The sequence below is a fragment of the Lygodium microphyllum genome, chromosome 22 (assembly GCF_053477565.2).
Source record: "Lygodium microphyllum isolate KBCC chromosome 22, Lygodium_microphyllum_v1.1.10, whole genome shotgun sequence".
In the NCBI taxonomy this organism is placed as follows: domain Eukaryota; kingdom Viridiplantae; phylum Streptophyta; class Polypodiopsida; order Schizaeales; family Lygodiaceae; genus Lygodium; species Lygodium microphyllum.
Window position 1 is genome coordinate 134,501,592 of NC_141156.1, and position 23,131 is coordinate 134,524,722.

Genomic DNA, 23,131 nt, shown 5'->3' on the forward strand with positions numbered 1-23,131 from the left:
TGCCCATCAGTTTGGGGGTGATAGGCTGTACTAAGAGTGAGAAAAGTACCCATAGAAGAGAATAGACTTCTCCAAAAGCTGCCCATGAATTTTGTATCTCTATCTGATACTATTCTCATTGGCATACCATGCAGCTTAAACACACCTTCCATAAATTGCTCAGCTAGTTGCCTTGCTGAATATTGTATTTTGGTTGGAATAAAGTGGGCTGATTTAGTCAATCTATCAACAACTACATAGATACTATTCCATCCATGACTAGTAGTAGGTAATCCCATTATAAAGTCCATGGAAATGTCGGTCCATTTGCCCGTAGGAATAGGTAAAGGATGAAGGAGTCCGGCTTCTGGTAATAAAGTGGAGTCCTTATTTTGTTGGTATTCTAAACACTTGGATACATGCTCCTTGACGTCCTTCCATAAACCCTTCCAATAAAAAAATTTATGGACCTTGTCAAAGGTCTAGAAAATACCCAAATGACCAGCCATTGGTGATGAGTGCATCTCATGGAGTACTTTCAGCTTGAATTTACTATTAGGAACCAAGTACACTTTACCCTTAAACCATAAGAGTCCATTATGCACTTTGAAATTTGGAAATTTTTCATCATGTCCTTGCTGTAATTTCTATAAAATATGGATAGTATGCTCATCCATCACATATTCTTCTTAGATGTCGTTTATCCAATCCTTATAAATTATAGACACTGTAGATAAACTTGCATGCCCACATTCTAGATAACGCATCAGCCACAACGTTATCCTTTCCAACCATGTATGTTATTTCAAAATCATATGACTGCAAGTAGCCATCCATCTCTTTTGCTTGGGAGAAAGGTTGGGCTGTGAGAGAAAATACCTCAACACCCTATGATCACTTTTGACTTTAAAATGTGTTCCATAGAGATAATGATGCCATTTCTTGATCGCATGTAGAATAGCAAGCATCTCTTGCTCGTACACATGCATATCCCTCTCTTTATCATCAAATTTTCTACTCTCAAATGCAATGACACCATGCTCTTGAACCAAAACAGCCCCTAAACCACTACCACTAGCATCTGCGTAGATAGTAAAAGTCTTGGAAAAATCTGGGCAAACTAGTATTGGTGCTGAAACAAGCAATTGCTTCAGGTCATTAAAGCTCTTGTTGGCGATTTTGTCCCAAAAGAAGGCCTCTTTTTTTAGCCGATCGGTAAGAGGAGCTACAACATGAGCATAATTCTTCATAAACCTATGGTAAAAAGATGATAGCCCAAGAAAATCTCTTAAAGAAGTAGCATTAGTTGTGGTAGGCCATTCTTTGACGCATTGCACCTTCTTAGGATCCACTTTGATTCCATCTTCTCCCACTATATGACCCAAGTATTCAACTTAATTTGTCATGAATGAACACTTAGATGCCCTGGCAAATAGTTTGTGCTTCCTCAATATATCAAAGACTTCTTTTACATGCTGTAGATCACCTCCATTTTCTTCTTCTCAACACCATGCAAAGTTACTTGCTGTCCACACCATTGAAATTCCATTTCCAGCTTGTTAAGATCCATAGTAAATTTGCCCAAAGATTTCAGCCAATTGCATCCAAGTATAATGTCAATGGGACCCATTTCTAATGTGATCAAACTCACTGATGTAGTACACAATGGAGATATAGTAATAGGAACATTTGGGGAGCATTGATTGCTATTTTCAAAGTCTCCATTTGCCACTTGGATTTTGAGGGAAGAAGGCATATCATGTGCACTCAATTTCAGCCCATTGAGTGATTTGGAATTGATGAAGCTATGTGTGCTGCCCGTATCAATGAGTATGTGAGCGGTCCTTCCCTTGATTTGGCCTTTGAGACGTAGGGTATTGTCCCCTCTTGAACCACTCCATGCATCATTTGATATGGAACATAGCGAAGGATGTAAATCAGTCCAAGAATCATCCATGTAATGATCACCCAGATCAAAAGGAAAGCCATCCATTGGGTCATAAAACTCATCATGGATACTCTCTTCATTTTCATGCATCTCTTCTTGAATAGTAGAGCCTTCAAGCTGTGCAAGACTCCCCTCAATAGGTTCAGCATCAGAATCATCTTCATAAATCATGCTAACCTTCAAATTATTAGCCTTGCACTTGGACTTATGGTCGGGTGACCATTTCTCCCCGCACTTGAAGCACAGTCCCTTGGCATACATTTCTTTGAGCTTATCATTAGACACATGCTTTCCTTGGATAGGGGCTAAAATTTTGGCACTAATATCAGTCCTTTTTCCATCAAACTTATTTTCAGCATTAGATCTAAAATTGCTACCCTACTTTGGTCCACAAACAATGGGGAAAGTTGGTATCTTACTGTAGGTATTGCTGTGAACATTTCTTGGCTTCCCACCATGCTGAAAATCAATCCTTACATGCCCATAATGGCCTAATGTCTTTGGGAAATGTGTAGGCTGAAATAAATGCCCTGTTTTTGGTTGGAAACTCTTGTATTTCTATCCATAACGCTTAGCCAATTGAATGGTAGCTTGCAAAGATGTAGGCTTCATGGCTCCAACTTCGGATGATAAGGTAGACTCCAAACCAAATATATACTTGTTCAATTTGGCACTATCGGAGATTCCATGAACATACATTGAGAGGTCTAAAAACTGATTTAAATACTCTCTAACTGAGAGACCACGTTGCTCAAGGGCGTGCCATTTCTTTTCCAAGCGCTCTTTTTCAATGGGAGAGACAAAGACTTCAATCATAGCATTTTTTTGTGCTTCCCAAGATAAGAAGTCATGCCCAATTCTTGTCATATATCTCCACCAAATATGTGCATAACCTTCTAAATGAAGGGCTGCAAACCTCACTTTGGCATTTTCGGTCCTTGGATAAAGGGAAAAGTACATCTCCAATTTGTCAAACCACTCCAACTCCGTGGGTGAAGGATTCTCTCCTTTGAAATTTAAGATGACAATTTTCTCTTTATACTATCTCTCATATTGAGATGGCTGCCCATTGTGGTGCTGCTGCCCATTATGGTGTTGCTATCCAAAAGAGTTATCAAATGAGCCTTGCCTAGGGAATTCATTATTCCAAGTTCCTTGTGCATATGGGGTTTGCTGTCCATACTGCATACCATAACTTTGTGGCTGGAAATAATGTCCTTGAGGCTGAAAATGAGTGTTGCCCATATTGGAAGGTTGTCCATGGTACCCTTGATATTGTCCATGCATAGGAGTATTACATGGTGGTTGCTGCCCACTATTTTGTTGAGGCCAACCATGAATGGATAAAGGGCTTGGCCTATTAGGCTGAACTTGAGTATGAGGATTGTGTTGTTGCTGTCCATAGGAGTTTGGGGCTGAATTCACATGCCCTTGTTCATGCCCACCAATATTTAGATGAGGATAAAATTATTTATAAAATGGATTGCAACCATGGATGTCCTCTTCATGCCTAGAGCTTGCTTGAGCCCTATCATGTGGATCTTGCCCATGTGGCTAAGAATAGGCCTTTGATTGATGGGGTTGAGGCTGAAATGAAGTGGGCTGAATAAAATCTTTAGCCTTTGACGATTCCCCAATCTCAAATTGTCCTACCACCTTTGGAGTAGAGGGTTTGGGTTGCTCTTTAGCCAAATAAAGGTTTGGAACATTGGGACCAGCTGTAAGCAACATATTTTCACTAAAGATAGCCACTAACTTGTCAATACCCATCCTCATACCATCAAAGCCTGATTTCATCTCTTTAATATCATTTGAGAGTTGTTGTAGGCTATTAGAGTTCATGAAATCATAGGACATCTCAACTCCATTCATTGGTTGATTGATAGGAGAATGAGTGGAGCTTACATCAACCTCTTCATTCTCATAATGCATGTGGCATATAGCTTCTTGAGGGGTTTCATGTTCATGCTCATGTTGGTATTCTCTCAGCTCTTCATTGATGGTCTCCAAGATAGGATCCTGTTTCTTATTCCTTGCCATGAGTAACTTCATGTCCAGTATATACAGCAGAAGAAAAAATCAAATATCTTGAGTTCTAGTGCTATGAATAACAAATTCTTTAGCTCTGCTCGAAGCTTGAGAAGTCCCCTTTCTAATGAACTATCAAATGTTGAAAGTACTTGAGTACAGAAAATTCTGTAAGCAGTTTACTATAGCTGTCTGAAAAATCCTGCAACCTGTGAATGCTCTATTTTGACCATTTAATGACTCGTACCTTCAATTTTCATGCATGTACCAACCATGTAGACATGTAAGGGAACTCCATACATCTGCCAAAGCTGAAAATACCCTCTGCAATAACCAAAATGGTTGAATAATCCACTGTAGACTGCAAGATTAATGGGACCCTATTTGTATACCCTATCCCAAAAGCTCAATGCTGATCCAATGTCAAAAATACCATGCTGAAAATTGAATTCTTGTTCCCCTTGAGTGGTACATGTGCCTGAACTTTAAATGCGTGGGATCTGAGACTTGAGGGGTGTGCAAATTTCCCTCTCAAGATGGTTTGTGCTCCCCTTCAGGGTCCTTGTTTAGTGGGGGAGGGTCACCTCTCGTTTGTCTTACCAACTCGCCAGGCATCCACTTTTCCTCGTAGGTATATACATGGCAATTCAATGCTAGGTTGTAAAAATGAGCATGAAATGCATGGAATGAAAAGAATTTGATTGCCCCTTTTATGATATGCAAGAACTTGAATGGAATAGGCTGAAATTGAAATGGGGATAGGTAAGGGATAACCTTAGTAGTGACTCACTGCTTAACCATTCTTATTCCACTTACCATTGGGTAAAATTTTACTAATGTCAATGAAACAAAAGAGCAAACAATTCAATATCAGGGTTGGGTAAATAAAATGAGAATTTGAGGCACTTAGAAGTGATTATTTCAGTGAATGAGAGTGATTATGCAATGATCAATCACTAAAATAGCTCTATGGATTTCCCATGAAATGCATTTGATAGAATGGATGGGATTCTTTATCATTTTAATCCCTCTTTCATCAATTGGACTTAGCTCAGCAAGAGGATTTAAAAAGAGATTAAAAAATGATTAGAGTACCTCTTAAGCTGGTAGGAGAAGAGTGTTGTTGTTGATGAAGGAATCTCCCACAAATAGAACCTGGCTTCAGCAAAATAGAGCTTGACTTCAACTTCTATTAATCCAAGAAATACCCATTTTAGCTTTCCAATGCTAATATCCAGCTTCTTGATCAAGAATCTTCATGAAGAGTGCTCCCATGAACCATTGGACCCAAAATTTGATGAAGAAGGCTTCAATAGTAGAGATGCCACTTGAGTTGAAGATGCTGATTACTCTTCATTGTATGAAGTAGGCTTCAAAGAAACCTCAAAATTTGAAAGAGAATCCAATAATTCCCTTCCTTCAAATGGCATTGGCTGCCCCTTCCATGAATCCTTTAAGAAATCCACTCCGTTCTTTCACAATGGTGGAAAATCCATGCAATGTTGGTACTATCCTTTGTGTAGAGGCTTCAGGAAGTGAAATTGACCAAAAGCCCCATGATCTTGATAAGAAATTTGTGAAAATAAGCTTGCTGTACAAGACTGTCAATAACAGGGTTCCATGGGAGAGAGAAGAGTCCACAATAGAGAGAAATATTGCCAAAGCTTGAAGGAGATCACTTGTCAAGTGCTACAGAGCATGAATCATAAGAAACTTGAGCTCCATAGCTCATCTTTAGCAAGAAATAGGCAAGAATATGCAACAGCCGCAATTCACACTACTGCATACTGCTGTGTTCCTGGATAGAAATGAAGTATATGGTGCCATTCCACCATTCCATCGAAAGCTTGAGGGATGAAGGACAAGGCTACGAAGTCCTCCTTTTGCATGATAGAAGTTACGGGCAAGAGATCTTGCTCAGCCTTTGGCCATGGATTCTTGAGAGAAGCTTGAAAGAAAAAAGGAAGAAACCCCTGCTCTTGAAAAGTAACTAAAGTTTGAACCAAACTAAGTCTTGTAACCTTCGTTTTGTCCAACTTACCCCAATTTTTGGTCCAAAACTTGGTCACGAGTTGCCAAATTGGTTGGAGCTTGCCATTGTCCACTGGTTCATGCCAATAAGCTCCATCTTAGTCATGGTTTGTAGAGTTCTCCATGTCAGGCCACGGTTATGGAAGAAATAACTCTTGTGACTGAATTTAACTACGGTTTTCACTCCCTAGTCACTGCAACTAAATCTATTGCATGAAAATGACTTCTGACAGGATCTAAACTAATGCTCTAATACCAATGTAATGAAGCATTCAACCAGGAAAAGAAATCTAACTAAAATTGAAATAGACATGAAATAACAAAAGAACTATAGCACCAAGACATCTTCCATGTATTAATGATGAGAGCTCCAAAAATACATGACAGCCATGGTTGATGCTTCATCTAGCAAGAAGGAAGCTAACATCAAGAAAGTAAAACAACAAAAGTTAGTGAATGAGCCCAAAGATGTTTTCTCTTTGCCTCTTGCCTTTTTTATCCTACCTCCTCCTCTCCAAAGTTAAGGGTACATTTACATAGGCAAGGGCTGAATTTACAAGGGCTGGAAATTACAAGGTATGGAATTAGCATGATTCCAAAGTACAAAAATATCAAGGTATTTTCTTTCATGACAATGTTCATGTTCCCCTCAAGAGAAGGTATCATCTTTGAGGTTTTCATGATGACCAAGGTAGCTTGAGTGTCTTCAAAATCTTTAGATGGAATCATTGATTGCAGTTGAGTGTGAGCAGCTCCATTTCCTCCTGCAGGTAGAGTAAAAACATCTTCTATGTAATTGAAATGAGCAACAAGAGTAATGTTACTCTTCATTGGAAGTAGCCATACAAAATTCTCCTTATTTGAAATTCCCATGATAGGGTATTGGTTCCAAAGGTCTAGCAAGGAGTTGATCTTGAATAGCTTAAAAAATTCTTCAACAGACTGAAGATGACCATCAACCAAGTTGACTTGTAGTGTGTTTAAAAACACAGGCAGAGATAGCATGAAATCTCACTATTCTTGATGCTTGTCCTTTAGATGAGTGCTTCAAATCTTCAAGGTCTTCCAAATTTTCAAGATTAAATGCTCAAGTCTTGGTTGGCACTAAGTGGGACTCAGATCAAAGTAGTAGGTATATGATTTGAGTGGCAAGAGAGAGAAACTGAAGATTTTCAAGAGCTTGTTGTTGAAATGGCTATGAAGTCTTCTTCTCGGGTTTAGTAGTCAACTAGTTTTTTTATTACATCAACTTGTAGAGGGAATCATTTAATGAATCCTTTGATGGGGAAAGAGTTCATGAGCCAACCTTCAATTGCCCTATGGTCGCAGGGAAGATTGCAGACTGTGTGCGCAGCGACAGTAGTACGACTTGATGATGGCATAGAATAGACAGTGAGCTGGAATTCACACAATGTTGGTCTAGAGAGGAAGCAATGTTAGGGTTTGATGATGTGACAGAGAGAAGTGTCCTGAGTCAAGGGAGATATCTCCAAAATTAATCTTGCAAAGATATGGCTTCTATGAAGAGATCTAAGGGCTCAAAGGAGGCACGGTGCAGACTGTCTATGGCTGCCACAAGGTGCAAGATGAAATTAAAGTTAAAAATGAAGTCATGTACTTATCCTAAGTTGATATGAGACTGTGGGGAGCTGGAGGAGTAGAGAGAAGAGTTGAGCCATGCTCGATTGGGCTTTGATACCATGTCAAAGATGCAGATCTAGAGCATGGCAGGGAGCTATGGTGGATGAAAGTAGAAGAATGAACTCATGATGACAGAGACACTGGACTTGACTGTTACACAAGTGAATTAGGTTCCAAGATGGAATCTTGGACTCATAAACACAATCTTGTGTAGACTGACAATGGCAAGTCACTAACTAAAAAGAGAAAGCATCATGCTATTGCATTCATCATATATCAAGAAGTGGTAGTCAAGTACAATGCTTTATAGTTGTTGGATGGTAGCAGTTTTCCCTTTCTATGTATATGGGATTCATTCTGCCTGCATGTCTTAAGCCTAGAACTACCTCATACAAAGAGGCTATAGTAGATGTGATTGCAAATATCTCAACACACCCAACCCTAACCCCACACAAGATGCACCCGCTTTGGAAGACAAAGGTGCCATCAAAGAATAACTCATGTGCTCTCGATTTCTTTATGTGTGCCATGTGTTAGACATAGAGTAGCCTAAGTGGCAACCCAAAACAACATTCACGGAAGGCAATGAAAAGAGGTCATCAACTCTAATGGTAGTTGCATAGTAATGCAAGGAAACAAATTAGCTGAGGATTATGTCAGGAGGATGTTATGGCTGCAAAGGCACCACATGCTTTATAAGGATGAAGGAAGAGGTGTTGTGCTCTCTTCAATTGGATTTTCCCTCTTGATCATTCCTTCTATCGCTTCACCTTCTTTGGCTATTTTCAATGCTCCTTGAGTCATCCTCACATGGATACTTCTGGCTCATCATTTTTTTCTCTTAACCTACATCCATCTCTCTTTATCTTTACTTCCCCTTTCAACCTACTATTTGGGTATTGTCCTTTCCTGAGACCAAAATTTTTTCCCAATATCTCCCACCACAGTGTAATGTTGCTGAGAATAGCCAAGTTAGTCCAGTCCATTGATATGTATTGCTTTTGAGTAGTTGTCTTTTGAGATGTGTTTTGTGTCCCGATGTCGATAGTCCCACCTACGTATATATGGTTATGGAATATATGAGCATGCATTTTTGGCATGAATTATTACAGCTCACAATAATGTTCATTATTGTTGATATGCTTTGTAGTTAAGTTGGAGATGCCAACATACCCTTGTGTCACGTGTGTTTCAGGTATGGGAGGGCTTTGCTCTCCTATAGAGCTAGTGCAACTAGTTTGCACATGGCAACCACACATAGAATCTAGACCCAATTACATTATATGCATTATATTTTAAGAAGTCGAGTAGAAAGTAATGAAAATTCATCAAACGTAAGAGTCAACAAAGGATACATTGATAATAAGATACAAGCATAAAGAGAAGATGTTCCACAACCAACTAAAAAGAGACATGTCATGATACTTGCTAAAGAGCATGATAGAGTTTTGGGATGCAAGATAAGGAACCTGATTAGAATCACAAGAACCAATTATTGAGGATCTATTGAAGCATAGCGAAATGTTTGAGTAAATTTTTTTCCAAATTTAATGTCTTTTTGATGATTTAAGAATACAAATTGCACAAATGCAAGGTGATGCATCTAGTTCTAACCATTCATCAAAGTTAGGCCCAAGCAATAGTTCATTTGATAGATTCAAATCTATCAGATTTTGAAATCTTATAAATACAATACTATCTAACAATGCAATGATGTCATGTATGTAGAATTGTAATACTATCATTGACAAGTGATTTATCAATGAATGAACAATGTTAATTAATGTAGATTTTTGTTTTAAAGTGTACATATTATAATTTTTCCATTGTGCTTTTCATATACAATGCACTATGAGAAAAATGCATTGCATGTTTAAACTTCAATGTTTTGCATGTATAAATTATAACTTATGTGATGATCTTTATTGATGGATTATATGGATTATCTAGTAAAAGTTTATGCCCCTTACAAAGATGCATAAGAGTACATAAGTACAACCTTTCTTAGGGCTACGATTTCTTCCATACGTTTCCATACTACAAACTTATATGAGGCACTATGTCAGTTCTACACTTAACTATGCCCTGTTTTATGTGGCAATTGTACCATTGGACTTGCATGGTTATAGAAATGCAATTTGAGCTAGTAGTATTTCAAAATAAGAGGTCTACTTGTGAGTTTATATTTTCCTTAGAAGCGGTGTTGCTACTATATCATTGCAAATTGGACATAGTTATTGAAAGCATTGGATGGAGCATCCCAACTTCCTGGAATAACATGCTAATTAATTTTTGGACCTATTAACAAATCTTATGGAATCTATGCTCATTGTCTAGAAATGGAAAAATCAAATCCATGATATTGATTGATCAATTGAGGAGGATTAAGAAAAATATAATTTAATTAAGTCTCCCATGATATACATGAAAGACATCAACACTGTGTCTAGAGTAATAGAGTCTTGAAAAACCATTCAAAGCACTTTTGTGAGTAGGGAAGATGTCCATGCTCTAGCCTAGCCTTCCTCTAGAGGAAAAAGATTGCATTATGGACAACTTAATGTAGAAGGTTGACTATTGTCGATAGTAATGAATCCAAAAAGAATGATAAAAAATAGTCATAATAATTTGCATGCAGCTTGTAGTCTTTCATCTTTCCCTTGAAAGAGAAGGCACAAAGAAGCATTGTGTTGAAGAGCAGCCAAGTTCATTAAGGAGAGTGAAGGAATCCTTGAAACACTGGGCCTTGGTGGAGGGAGGAACGAGACTATGCTAGCCACTCTTGTAATTCTTTAATCTTCTTATCTTGCTAATCAATGGTTGCTTTGGTGGATTGCAACTCAACTGTCTAGGTATTCATCTAAGATCTCAAATAAGGAACCTCCTCATTTAGGTTATCTCTTTTAGTCATGATAGAGGTTAACTGTGCCTTGCCTTCAATAATTTGTGCCTGCAATGATGCTATTTCAACCTTATGAGCTTGTAGCAACTTAGTTGACTATTCCATCTATTGAGTGATATTAGTCAATGTTTCCTAAGTAGAACTCAACTTAGTCATGGCTTGATAGATTTCATCCTTGGATTGTTGCATTTCCTAATGAAGAGACTAATAAAGTTGTTGAACACATGCCCCACACAAGAATGAAATGGAATCACTTGCCCCACAAGGTGATGAAGAGAAGGAGGCATCACTTCAATGTTACCCTCTCACTATGTATGTAAGAAAAAAATTTGATGTGTCAGGAATACAGGAAGAGAACTTATTCATGTGGCAAGTATAGAGATTGTAGGGACTTGAAGATGAGCTAAATCAATGGCACATTTCAAACCTTTTGTTCAATGTGTCACCATGATATTGGAGAATCATTATCCTCTTTAACTAGAATGGGATCAGTAGAGATAAAAGAGGCTATAAGAGGATCAATGTGGGGTGCATGTAGACCCTTTAAAGGAGTGGAATATGTAAGGAGGACATGCAAGTAAGCACCATAGTTAACATTTGTAACATTCCCCCATGTGACTTGTAAGAAATGCTAGTCCATATTAGAATAAAAATAGGCACTCTATGTAATGTGCACAACTAGATGAAAGGTGAGAAGGATCAAAGCTTGCACACGAGAGCTATGGTGGGAGAGCAAGAGAAAGAAATAGAGAGATAAGAAATGGGAACTCCAACAACCACAATGTGTGGCCGGGCCGTCCTTTATTCAAATTGTCACTAAAAGAATAAAGAATAAGTGACTGTGATGGGCGCTTGCCACCTGCAGTGTGCAGTGGCGGGTATTGTCAATGTAGTAATACAAGGGTGGCTAGGCGGAGGCGCCTTTACCCCCAACAACCTCCCAGTTAAAGGTGAATCTCCCCCAGTGAGAGAAAAAAGAAAAGACATCACAACATGTACACATGTACAACAGGATGAGGAAAAAGATGTCATCTCATCCAATGCCCATCAATCTCCTGAGGAAGGCAAAGCGCTCGGTAGTAAGGCTTTTCATGAGCAAGTCTGCAGGATTCTGTTCAATTGGAATCTTGACAAGGCCAATAGACTTGTCCTCAATGACCTCGCGGATGAAGTGATACCTCACCTCAATATGTTTCGTCTTTGCATGGAAGACCGGATTCTTGGCCAACTGAATGGCACTCATAGAATCCGAATGCAGTGTAGGCATAGCATTTGTCATACTAAGGTCTGCAAATCAAACGGCCTAACCAGATAGCCTCTTTGCAAGCCTCTGTGGCTGCAATATACTCGGCCTCTATAGTAGAAAGGGTCGTACACTGTTTTGCCTAATCATAGTCAGTGTACCCCAAAATTTCTATATCTTGGCTGCCATAACAAATACACATATCTACTGTGCCTTTCAGGTGCCTCATGATACCCTTCACGGCATCCCAATGTTTCTTGCTAGGTGTAGCCATATAATGTGCCACAACCCCAACTGCAAAAGCAATATCTGGACGGGTGGCTATCATGACATACATAAGACTGCCCATTACTGATGCATAGGGAATCTTGGCCATCTCAGCCCTATGCTCATCTGTCTATGGACAATTAGCCTGTGAAACCTTCACATGAGAAGGTATTGGATAGCCAATAGGCTTAACATCCTGCATGCGGAAGTGCTCAAGGATTTTATGTATGTACTCCCTTTGTGATAGATAAAGGAGTCCCTGAGATCTTTCGCACGTGATGCGCATACCAAGTATATGAGAGGCATGTCCCAGATCTTTCATCTCAAAGCTCTTCTTGAGCTGAGCCTTAAGAGAATCGAGGTCCTCATGAGCTGTCCCTGCTAAAAGCATGTCATCCACATAGAGTACCAAAATCAATAAAGAACTCTCATGGGCTTTCTTTGTGTACAAGCAAAAATCCATAACATTGCGGCTGTAGCCCTGTGACTACATGAATGCATCAAACTTATGGTACCATTCCCTAGATGCCTGCTTCAAGCCATATAGACTCTTCTTTAGTTTGCACACTTGGTGTTCCCTGCTAGGGTCTGCAAAGCCCTTTGGCTACTCCATGTAAATCTCATCATGCAAGTCCCCATGTAAAAAAGCCATCTTGACATCCATCTAGTACAAGTCCAGGTCAAGGTGTGCAACCAAGGCCAAGACCAAACGTAGGGTGGTCATTTTGACCACAGGAGAAAAGACTTCATCAAAATCAACACCAGCTCCTGGTTAAAACCCTTAGCAACCAATCAAGCCTTGTATGCCGGCTTGGGATGTCCAGGGGTACTTTTCAGCTTGTACACCCACTTGCATGGCAAAGCCTTCTTACCTTGAGGAAAGGAAACCAAATCCCAAGTCTGATTCTTATGCAATGAGTCAAGCTCAGACTACATAGCCCTCTCCCAAGAGTGACAATCACCTCGGTATATAGCCTCATCATAAGTGAGAGTCTCTCCTACATCTGTAACCAATACATAATCCATAGAGGGTGCAAAACGGTCAGGAGGTTGTCTATCTCTAGTAGAATGCCTCAATCTAGGCTCTGCTGCCTGACCAACATCCTGTCTAACATCAGCATGTCTAACATCTAGGCGATGAGCATCAGGTGATGTTGCATGCTGTCTAGCTGGTCATGGAGCGGGCTGAACGGGAGTAGGTGGCTCCTCCTGAAAGATAACTTTGCGTACATCAACCACTTTCTCAAGCTCCATATGCATTTTGTCCTCATGAAAGATGACATCATGGTTGCAGATCACTTTCCGTGCTTGCAGATCCCATAGATGGTAACCCATCTCTCCTGCATCTCCATAGCCAATGAAAATGCACTTGACACTTTTAGGATCCAACTTATTGTGTTTGTCTATGGGCACATGGCTGAATGCCTCACATCCAAAGACACGCAAATGATCATAAGAGGGGGGTTTTCCTGCCCATACCTCCTCTGCAACCTGAAAGTCAATGCCACTACTAGGCGACCGGTTAATGAGATGCACTATAGTAGTAACTGCCTCAGCCCAAAAGTGTTGTGGTAAGCTAGCATGGCTAAGCATGCTATGGACCCTTTCTTGAATGGTCCTATTCATGCGCTCAGCCATACCATTTTGGGGTGGGGTGTAAGGGGAGGTCAACTGACGCTTAATAACCCGCTCATCACAAAACTGCTCAAAAGCATGTGATACATACTCACCCCCATTATTTGAGCTTAGGCATTTGAGCCTTTTCCTAGACTGGTTCTCTACCAATGCAAGCCAATGCTGAAATGTGTCTAGTACATCGAATTTTCTCTTTATGGGATAAGCCCAAACCTTACGTGAGTAATCATCTATGAAAGTAACAAAGTACTTTGCCCCACCAAGTGGCTGACAGGGCATGGGCCCACATACATCTGAGTGCACAAGAGCCAAGGGCTCACCCATGCGTTTCTTACCAGACTTTTTATGTGTATTTCTACTCTGCCTGCCATACAAACAATGATCACAAGAATCAAAATGTGAAGAGAACACAATATTAATGAGTTTGGGAATCTCCCAATTCCCATTTTTTGAATACTAAAAAGGTGGCACCCAGATAACATGCCCATAAGTTTCTCAAAACCATATGATATGACCTATCATTGGAAAGCACTTGAAAAATGGAATCTATTGAGCTATAGAGTGCTCCATTTGGAGTTATAGTGTTCAAGTTATGACAAATCGAAAGATTTGACTACGTGTCCCAAAATTATGGAAAATTCACATATTCCCCAATATGTTGTTAGAGTCAAAAGGCGGAAGATACTGCAAAGCACGGAGCATTTTCATTCCTTTAAGAGACATATGTCCCAAATGAGCATGCCAAACGGATACATGGGGAATAGAATCCACAGACAAAACATGATCCAATGTAGCTCCAGATATAAGTAAGGGATAGAGGTTGCTAGACTTGGCACCTCTTGCAAGTACAAGCCTGCCATGAGTAATCTTCCATGCAGAGTCTCCAAAAGACAAAATACCTTGCATCATCAAGCTATCCAGCTGACATAAGGCTGCGAGTCAACATAGGTACATGGTGTACATCATGCAAAACAAAAGAGCTGCCAGAAGGAAACTGCAGTCTAACATCTCCAATGCCCACAATGTCAAGAGACCTCATCACCAAGGCGCACAGAACCAGACATAGTACGATAGGTATGAAACCAATCTCTATAGGGTATCACATGAAATGACGCACCCAAAACCAAGAGCCAGCATTGCGCATAAATAGAGTGTATCTTAGAAGTCTGTAAGGCATTACATGAAGAAGCTGCAAGTATGTAATCATCATTTGAATCAATGGCATGTGTGACATTAACCTCTTCTATCTTCACACTAGACTTTGCAGGTACTATGCTATGCTCAGAAGACTTTTCCTGCACTTTATCTTTTCCATTTTCCTTGTGCTTATCATCACGCATTTTATGGCACTGCGGCCTAATATGTCATGCTTTCCCACAATAATGACATGTAAGATTAGACTTCCATCACCATAGGACTTACTATGACCACGTGACTTGGACCTAGCCTTCTGAGAGTCCCTGTCCTTATGATCATTATCATGTTTGCCATTTCTGCCACCTCTAATGGTCAATGCATGTGAAGAGTGGGAAGCATCATTATTTCTCTTGTTGATTTCCTTAGTCAATAAAGCACTCTCAACATCTTTGATTTTTAGCCCATCAAGCTTGTTCGTGCATATGGCAGTATGGAATACACCCCATGATTCAGGAAGGGTGCCAAGCAAAAATAACGGGTGCAAGTTGTCTTTGAACTCAATACCTTGTGACAACAGACTCTTCATGATAGCATGAAATTGACTGAAATGAGAAGAAAGGGAGGTCCCCTCCTTCATGCGAAGGTCCATTAACTGCTTCAGCCAATATATCTGTGACGTAGGACTCTGCTGCGCATAGAGCTCCTAAATCTTCTCCCATAAATCCCATGCACTCTGATTCTCATCTTCAACAACATTATGATGGATCTCTTCTAAGAGTGACAAAATAATGGTAGACTTGCATAGCTCATCAACTTCCATCCAAACATCATCATCCATATCCTCAGGTTTGACACCCTTGAAGCGCAAGGGTTTAATCTGCAATTTCTGCACCAAAACCTACCATATTTAGGACTTCCAATATCCATAGTTGGTACCATCCAACTTGGCAATGTTAAAGAGAGCTACGTCTTTCAGATGACCAACCATACTGTCCCAAATCAATGCAAAAAAGGCAAAATTGCAGGTTGTTGTAATTAGCAGAAAATGTACTAAAACCACTACTAAAACTGGCTGAAAGAGTGGATTTTACCAAGAGAAGCACATATCCACCAAACATGACCAAGATAACATCAAATAGTAAGCATTGCCCTCAGAGAAGTGCTCAAAATCTATAGATTTCAGCTTGTTGTAATAAATGATAGATTTCAGTAAATGAGAGCTAACTGTTCTAGAAGCGGATCCCAAATCAATCATATACTGCCAAGACCATAACCAGCATCATGCGGGCATAACATAGGCATATGACAGTCGATAAGCATGAATCCAATACCCAAACATGTCATGAAATATCTGCCAGTGAGTAGGCACACCCCCCAGTCACAACAGAACAAAGTGTGCCTACCACTACTAAGACTTGACACAAGTAGGTGTTAGCTCACAAGGAAAGGGACCCAAGTCAAAGAGTTAGCTCATAAGCATCGGAAGGAACCAAGACATATGAACCATGCATTATCCCAAAGGGTAAGAAATCCCAAATAGTCTCAAAAGCTCAAATAGCATAGACCGCCTGCTCAATATCTATCAAGCATCCAAAGATGCTCCCACTGGCACAAAAGCCGTAAATATCAAGCAAAAAAGCTCAAACAAAGCATGTATAAGCACCAGTGATAAGTGTCAAAGATCAAGCATTAATGATACATCCCGAACATGTAGGCGATAGAGCATCCATATATAGCATCCATAGACATTAAGTACATCCCAAAATAAACTTTGGCAAGCCAATAAATAGCCCAAGTAAGCTTTGGGAGTCCAAAGTTAAGCCAAGACAAAGCTCTAGTAGCAAGCGGCTCCAAACAATGTAACTAGCATGCATAGGTGACATAACCCGTAATAGTGGTCAGCATGACCAAAGCATGCCATAAGTGCATCAAAGACGGAGCATCCAAATGCTTTCCAAATCTGAGCTCAATCTCAATCAATGATTTGGAGTGTAAGCCAAGCTCAAAGTCGGTCCCCAAATGTCAATACATCATTATGTATGCCCGAAACATAGCCCGAATAGCATAGGCATAACCGAGCATGAGTTAAATAGCTTCAGCCCAACTGTGTACAATAGAAATTCACTATGCAAAATTGAATATTTCAGCATCAAAATCAGCTCCAAAATGGTGGCAAATCAATAGGCATACATCCCCGAATCAACAGGCATCAACCGGGACCAACCAGGCATCAAATAGCAATGTCGCGCAAGCATAAACATCAAATTTCACTATAGCACTATTATAAATTGCATGTGGACTATTCTGATAGTCCCAAAATAGTGAAAAATTAGACCCAAGTCAATGTCAATGCTCAAGGCTTCAATATCAAGCTCCAAGCATGTGTATAGGCATCAAATGAGACCCTTTTGAAGTGCCCAATGGCCTGGGGAAGAAGCTGGAGATGAAAAGTGTGGGGCTACTGTCAAGAACATGCTGAAAATTGGCACATTTTCTCCTGTAGATGTTGCTGAACCATGTGGGCTTAATGAGGTGGAAGGGGGGCTCAAATGGGTGCCAAGGGTGGACTACAATAGGCATTAACAAGCCTCAGCAAACCAAGTGGAGAGAGAGAGCTTCAAACCTACATGGGGAAGCTCAACAATGGCTGTCCTATTTTCTACTACCTATGAACTAAAGTAAAACCTCAAAAGAATGCTTGAATACCTCTGAATGAAGGGCTTGAGGGTGCCTCAATAGACCGAGAGGAAGCTTGGGAAGCCAGGGAGTGACAGGAGCTCAAGGGAGTCGGCTATGGCTGCCGGGATGGAGACCCAGTGCAAGTAGGGAGTTGATGGGAAGCTGAGAATGCCACGAGCCAAGCTCAAGAGTCAAGAAGCCGAGCTCTGATACCTGTTGAAAGGTGAGAATGATCGAAGCTTGCACGCGAGAGCTATGGCGGGAGAGCAAGAGCAAGAAAGAGAGAGACAAGAAATGGAAACTCCAACAACCACAATGTGTGGCTAGGCCTTCCTTTATTCAAACTGTCACTAAAAGAATAAAGAATAAGTAACTGTGATAGGCACCCACCACCTGCAGTGTGCAGTGGCGGGTACTATCAGTGTAGTAATATACGGGTGGCTAGGCGGAGGTGCTTTTACCCCCAACACTAGAAGACTTTAGCAACATAATTTCATGGTTCATCAATATATTTTCTAGGTGATGCTTCCTAGGTACTCCTTAGAATAACATGAGGTTTGTCACCTGGGCTATCTCAAGTCCACTTTGCAATAGAAGTTTTTAGCTATAACCCATAAAGATTGACCTAAATTTGGGTTGCTAATTTGACACTAAGGTCACCCAAGAGCTTATCTAGCATAGGTCCTTGAGCCACTATATTGAGAAGTTAACTCAAACCGAAGTAGATCTATATACTATACTTAGTTTATAATGAGCGAGAAACAAGGGGAGTAATATAAGTTGTTAGAACATTTGGGGTCGAAAGTCTACCAGGGGGTAAGAGATAGTAGGGTGAAGGGAGATTTAGGGAGAGGAGTAGACGAAAGAGAAGGGATTTAAAGAAATAGAAGATGTAAAAGAATACTCACAGAGGTGAAGCCTATCAATTTATTTTTGCATTCTGAGAAGATAAAACTCTTGTAGACCAAAAATGTGCATAAAATGATGGCTTCTTCTCTCTTGCTCAGACCACCAATTTGATACTTCCATTGGCTCCTAAAAGGGGGGTAAAATACTAGAACATCTGCCCAAAATTCTCTCAGATCACTCCTTTCTCTCCAAGTTTAGAGTGCTATTTGTTGCCTATAAACTACAATTGCGCATCGTGCAATTTTGCCAATCCTTCTTTTTGCATAAAATCCCCCAAAAATGGTTGAAAGCCACTTGCTTTCTTTGACATGCCATCCTATTCTAGAAGTCGTCTACAACTTTTGGATATTTACAAGAGATAATATCTAAAATATTAAAAATTGGCTAAACTTGTCCAAAAATCTAGTAATTTTGAACCATCCACACTAGGATACTAACATTAATGACCAATATGGCATTGGCTCTCTATATCAATAAGAAAGCCGGACGACGATGCACTCTAGAGTTTTTCACACTGTGTCTGTGTAGTGGCATGATGTCCACCCCCTCCTAACATACACATCCTCCAGCATGTGCCAAAGTCTTACAGATCTGTAGTATCAAAAGAAGTATCCTCTGTCATGTCAATGTCTTCATCTTCTACCTTTTCTTCTTCCATATTCTCATGTTCATGCTTAGTATCCAACTCCTTCAACGCATAAGTAGCACTGAGGTTGATACATTTTCCAACCATTGGAATTCTTAGAGTTGTTCTATCCATCTTGTTAAGATGGCAAGCTCAACATGTGCGGACATTGATGATAGACCGCTTGGCTAGATGGGTCCACATGACTACACTTAGCACGTTGGTGGTCATTATGATACTCACATGGCCACTGACTTATCACTTATTATATTTAGTTTGTTACACCTACCTATAGCTGGCAGAGACATAGCGCCAGTCGATTAGTGTAGTTGGTTATGCACTACTTGACTTAGAAGACCACTTTCCTTTATGTTGCATCTTATCTATACTTTGTGTTTATTGTATAGTGTGTGGAAGAAAGAAGAAGAAATCAACAAGAAAACGTTTTGGCCTCCATCTCTCTTCTTGTGTTCTTGAGTGAGCTTCCTCTTGTGTATACAGTGTGTGTTTAGCGCAACAGCTCAAGCAAGTCCCCCCACCATGTGATTCTTGACATGGTATCAGAGCCGCGCCACTGAGAGAGGCTGATTTTGAAGGTTGAAGTGAAGGAGAAGAAGCAAGGTTCGAGCAAGCAAGCAACGGGTAAGAAGCTCTCCCATTCTTCCACTCTCTCTCTTGGATACTGCCTGTGGAGGCACCAGAAACAGGGTAGAGTGAAAATCTCATATTGCTGTGAGATTTGGTGTGCGAGCAGAGCACTGTATATTTTGCAAATAAGCCATTTAGGAACAGTTATTTTGGGCATTTGAGGCCGTTTCAGGCCCCGTTTTAGAGCTGCGGGGTTGCGGACATTAGTTTCAGGGTACACTGTGATTTTGGCTGTATTGACCAAAAGTGGGTGCACAGGTTATAGATTTTGAATCTGCAATTTTTGAGGTGTTTACACGAAGCAAACATAAGGTTTGTCTACAAACAGGTTTCAGATTACATGTACTATTGAGCAATCAATTAAAAAGGTTGCTTGGTATATTGTTGTGCATGTGTTGTGAAAGATTGCAAAAGACTAGCTTGTTGTGTTGTATCCTTGTTTGTGATCATGGCAGAGAACAGTGGAAATCCCATTATTGAGAAGCTCGACAAGAACAACTACCCTTCATGGAAGTTCAGTGTGACAAACTTCCTCATTTGAAAGGGCCTGTATGAGTTTGTTTTAGGTGAAGAAAATGAGCCAGAGCTAGGTATCCCTCCGACTACAGATGAATTAAAAGTATGGAAAGAATGGAATGCGAAAGACAAAAAGGTGATGTACTGGTTATCTGCAGTCATTGATAATATAATGTTGGGACATATCAGGAATGCAGAAACTTCACATGCAGCTTGGACAATTTTTGAGAACATGTTTTCAATAAATACAAAGGCACGAAAGATTCAACTCAAGCAAGAGTTGAATGCCTTGAAGAAAGAAAAAATGTCTATCAATGAGTATGTGTTGAAGATGAGGAGCATTGCAGATGCTTTAGCAGCGATTGATGCAATGCCTGATGATGATGATTTGGTTTCATCCACTTTGAGTGGCCTTAATAATGAGAGGGCATGGAAATCATTTGTTACTTTAGTATACATACGGAAGCCATTTCTAGATTTTAATGAGTTGATCTCTGTCATGATTACCGAAAAGATCAATATGCAGGGTGACTCGTCTGGAAAAAAATAGTGAATAGGTTCAAGCATTTTACTCAAGTTCAAGAAGGAGACATGGTAGATCCTTTTCAAGAGGCTGTGGTATGGGACGTGCTGGCAATAACCAGCAAAACAGGTTCAATCAACAATTTGGTGAAATGCAGATTTCAGGAGGTCTAGGAAAATTTAGAGACAGGGGGAGATCTAGAGAAAGAGGTGGATGGTAGAATAGGGGGTCCAGGAAAATTTAGAGACAGGGGAGATCTAGAGAAAGAGGTGGATGGTAGAATAGAGATTCTCGAAATTTTGCTATTGTTTGCCATTATTGTGGCAAAACAGGTTATATTGCAGCCAATTGTTATTTTAAGAAGGATGATATTCATAGTGGTAAATTGTAGCAAGGAAACTATGCATCGTCTTCACGACAGAATAAAGACAAAAATGAGCGTTTGTTTGTCATGCAGCATATGATGAATGTAGTTACAAGAAAGGGGACACATGATGATGTATGGTATGTCAATTCAGGTGGATCTAATCATGTGACCAATCATGTTGAATGGTTTGGAGAGATGTAGGACTTACAAAATCCAGGTTATGTGCAGATGGGTGATGATTCATGCCACTTGATTTGACACATTGGAAAGGTTCCCTTGTCCTTGTATGATGGCCAGACAAAGAGTTTGACTGATGTATTACATGTGCCATCAATCACAAAGAATCTAGTGTCTGTTGCCCAAATGGTAGAGCAGCAGTTGTAGATCCGATTCAATGCAAAAGGTTGTTTTGTAGAAGACTTTAATGATAAGTGCAGGTTAGTCGCAAAAGGAAGTAGAGTTGGCTGCATGTTCACTTAAGATGCTGAAATTCCTCGAATGGATGCTGCTATGTATGCTAAAGGAAAAGGAGTAGTTGCAGATATTGAAATATGGCATAAATGTATTGGACATGCAAATGTGCAAAGGCTGAAATTAATGCAGTCCAGAGGATTGGTTACAGGGTTGCCTTCTTTTAGAGTTGCAAAATTGCATAAAGTCTGTGAAGCATGCCAGTTTGGTAAGCAGGCAAGACAACCCTTCTCCCATGACAGAGAAGTGAGTTGGAAAATACTTGATGTAGTGCATACAGATGTTTGGGAGCCTACGCAAAATGTTTCTCTTGGTGACAGCGAATACTTTGTCACATTTATTAATGATTGTTCAAGGAAGTTATGGTTATACTTCATGAAAGAAAAGAGTGATGTGTTTGAGCACTTCAAATCTTTTAAGGTAGCTATTGAAATAGAAACATGCTTAAAAGTGAAGTGCTTGAGATCAGATGGAGGGGGAGAGTATCTCTCTAATGAGTTTAGTGGCTTCTTGAGGAACTATGGGATAGAGGCAATTTACTTGCAAGTATACCCCATAGCAAAATGGGGTTGTAGAAAGAAAAAATAGGCATATTGAAGAAGTTGCACAGGCATTAATGGCTGAAAAGAATACGCCTAAACATTTTTGGTCTGAGGCTATCCATACTGCTGTCTACATTATGAATAGAACTCCCACAGCTGCAATTCATGGGATGACTCCTGAGAATGCTTTACCGGGCAAGAAGCTCGATGTATCGCACTTGAAGGTATTTGGATGTGTTGCATATGTTCTTTTTTTTTGGATACTCTTTAGAGTAAAAGGGGTGTCGCTTTATAACCTTGTCACAGGTGAGTTCAGAGTGAGCAAGGATGTTATCTTTGATGAGATAGGCAACTGGTATGCACCTGCTGGTGATGTATTAGATGATGATAATGATCAGGACAGCTATGTGTAGAAAGAAAAACAAGAATCGCGGAGTCTTAGTAGACCAAAAACATCATCTGGTACTATACCTACAGTGAGCCCTTGGTTTGGGAGACTAAGGAGTAGCCCCACATCTTCAGGTGGATCTATAAGTGTTGCAGGGAAGGACAAAGGAAAGAAGAAAGTGTTGGATGGTAATGATGCATCTACCAGTCATTTGGGATTTGATGGAGATTCTAGTGGTTTGGAGAGTTTGGATGATGAGCTTGGTATTCCTTCAGTTAGAACACCAAGTGTACAGAGAGTTCATAGTAATGTAAAGGCTCCATTGAGTGATCCGGGGGTACGCAGATCTAGCAGGGTCAGATACCCTGTTAAAAGATTTGGCTTTGAAGGTTATGCAGCTCACCATTATGCTTATATGGTGAAACTAGTTGAGGATGTTAAGCCCACTTGTTTTGAGGATGGTGTTGGTCATTCTCATTGGGATGCATCAATAGATGACGAGATGGCTGCATTAGAAGCCAATAAGACTTGGGATTAGGTCCCTTACCTAAGGGTAAGAAAGCTATTGGATGTAAGTGGGTTTACAAAGTCAATCATAATGCAGATGGTTCAGTTAGCAGGTATAAGGCTAGGTTGCTTGCAAAAGGCTATG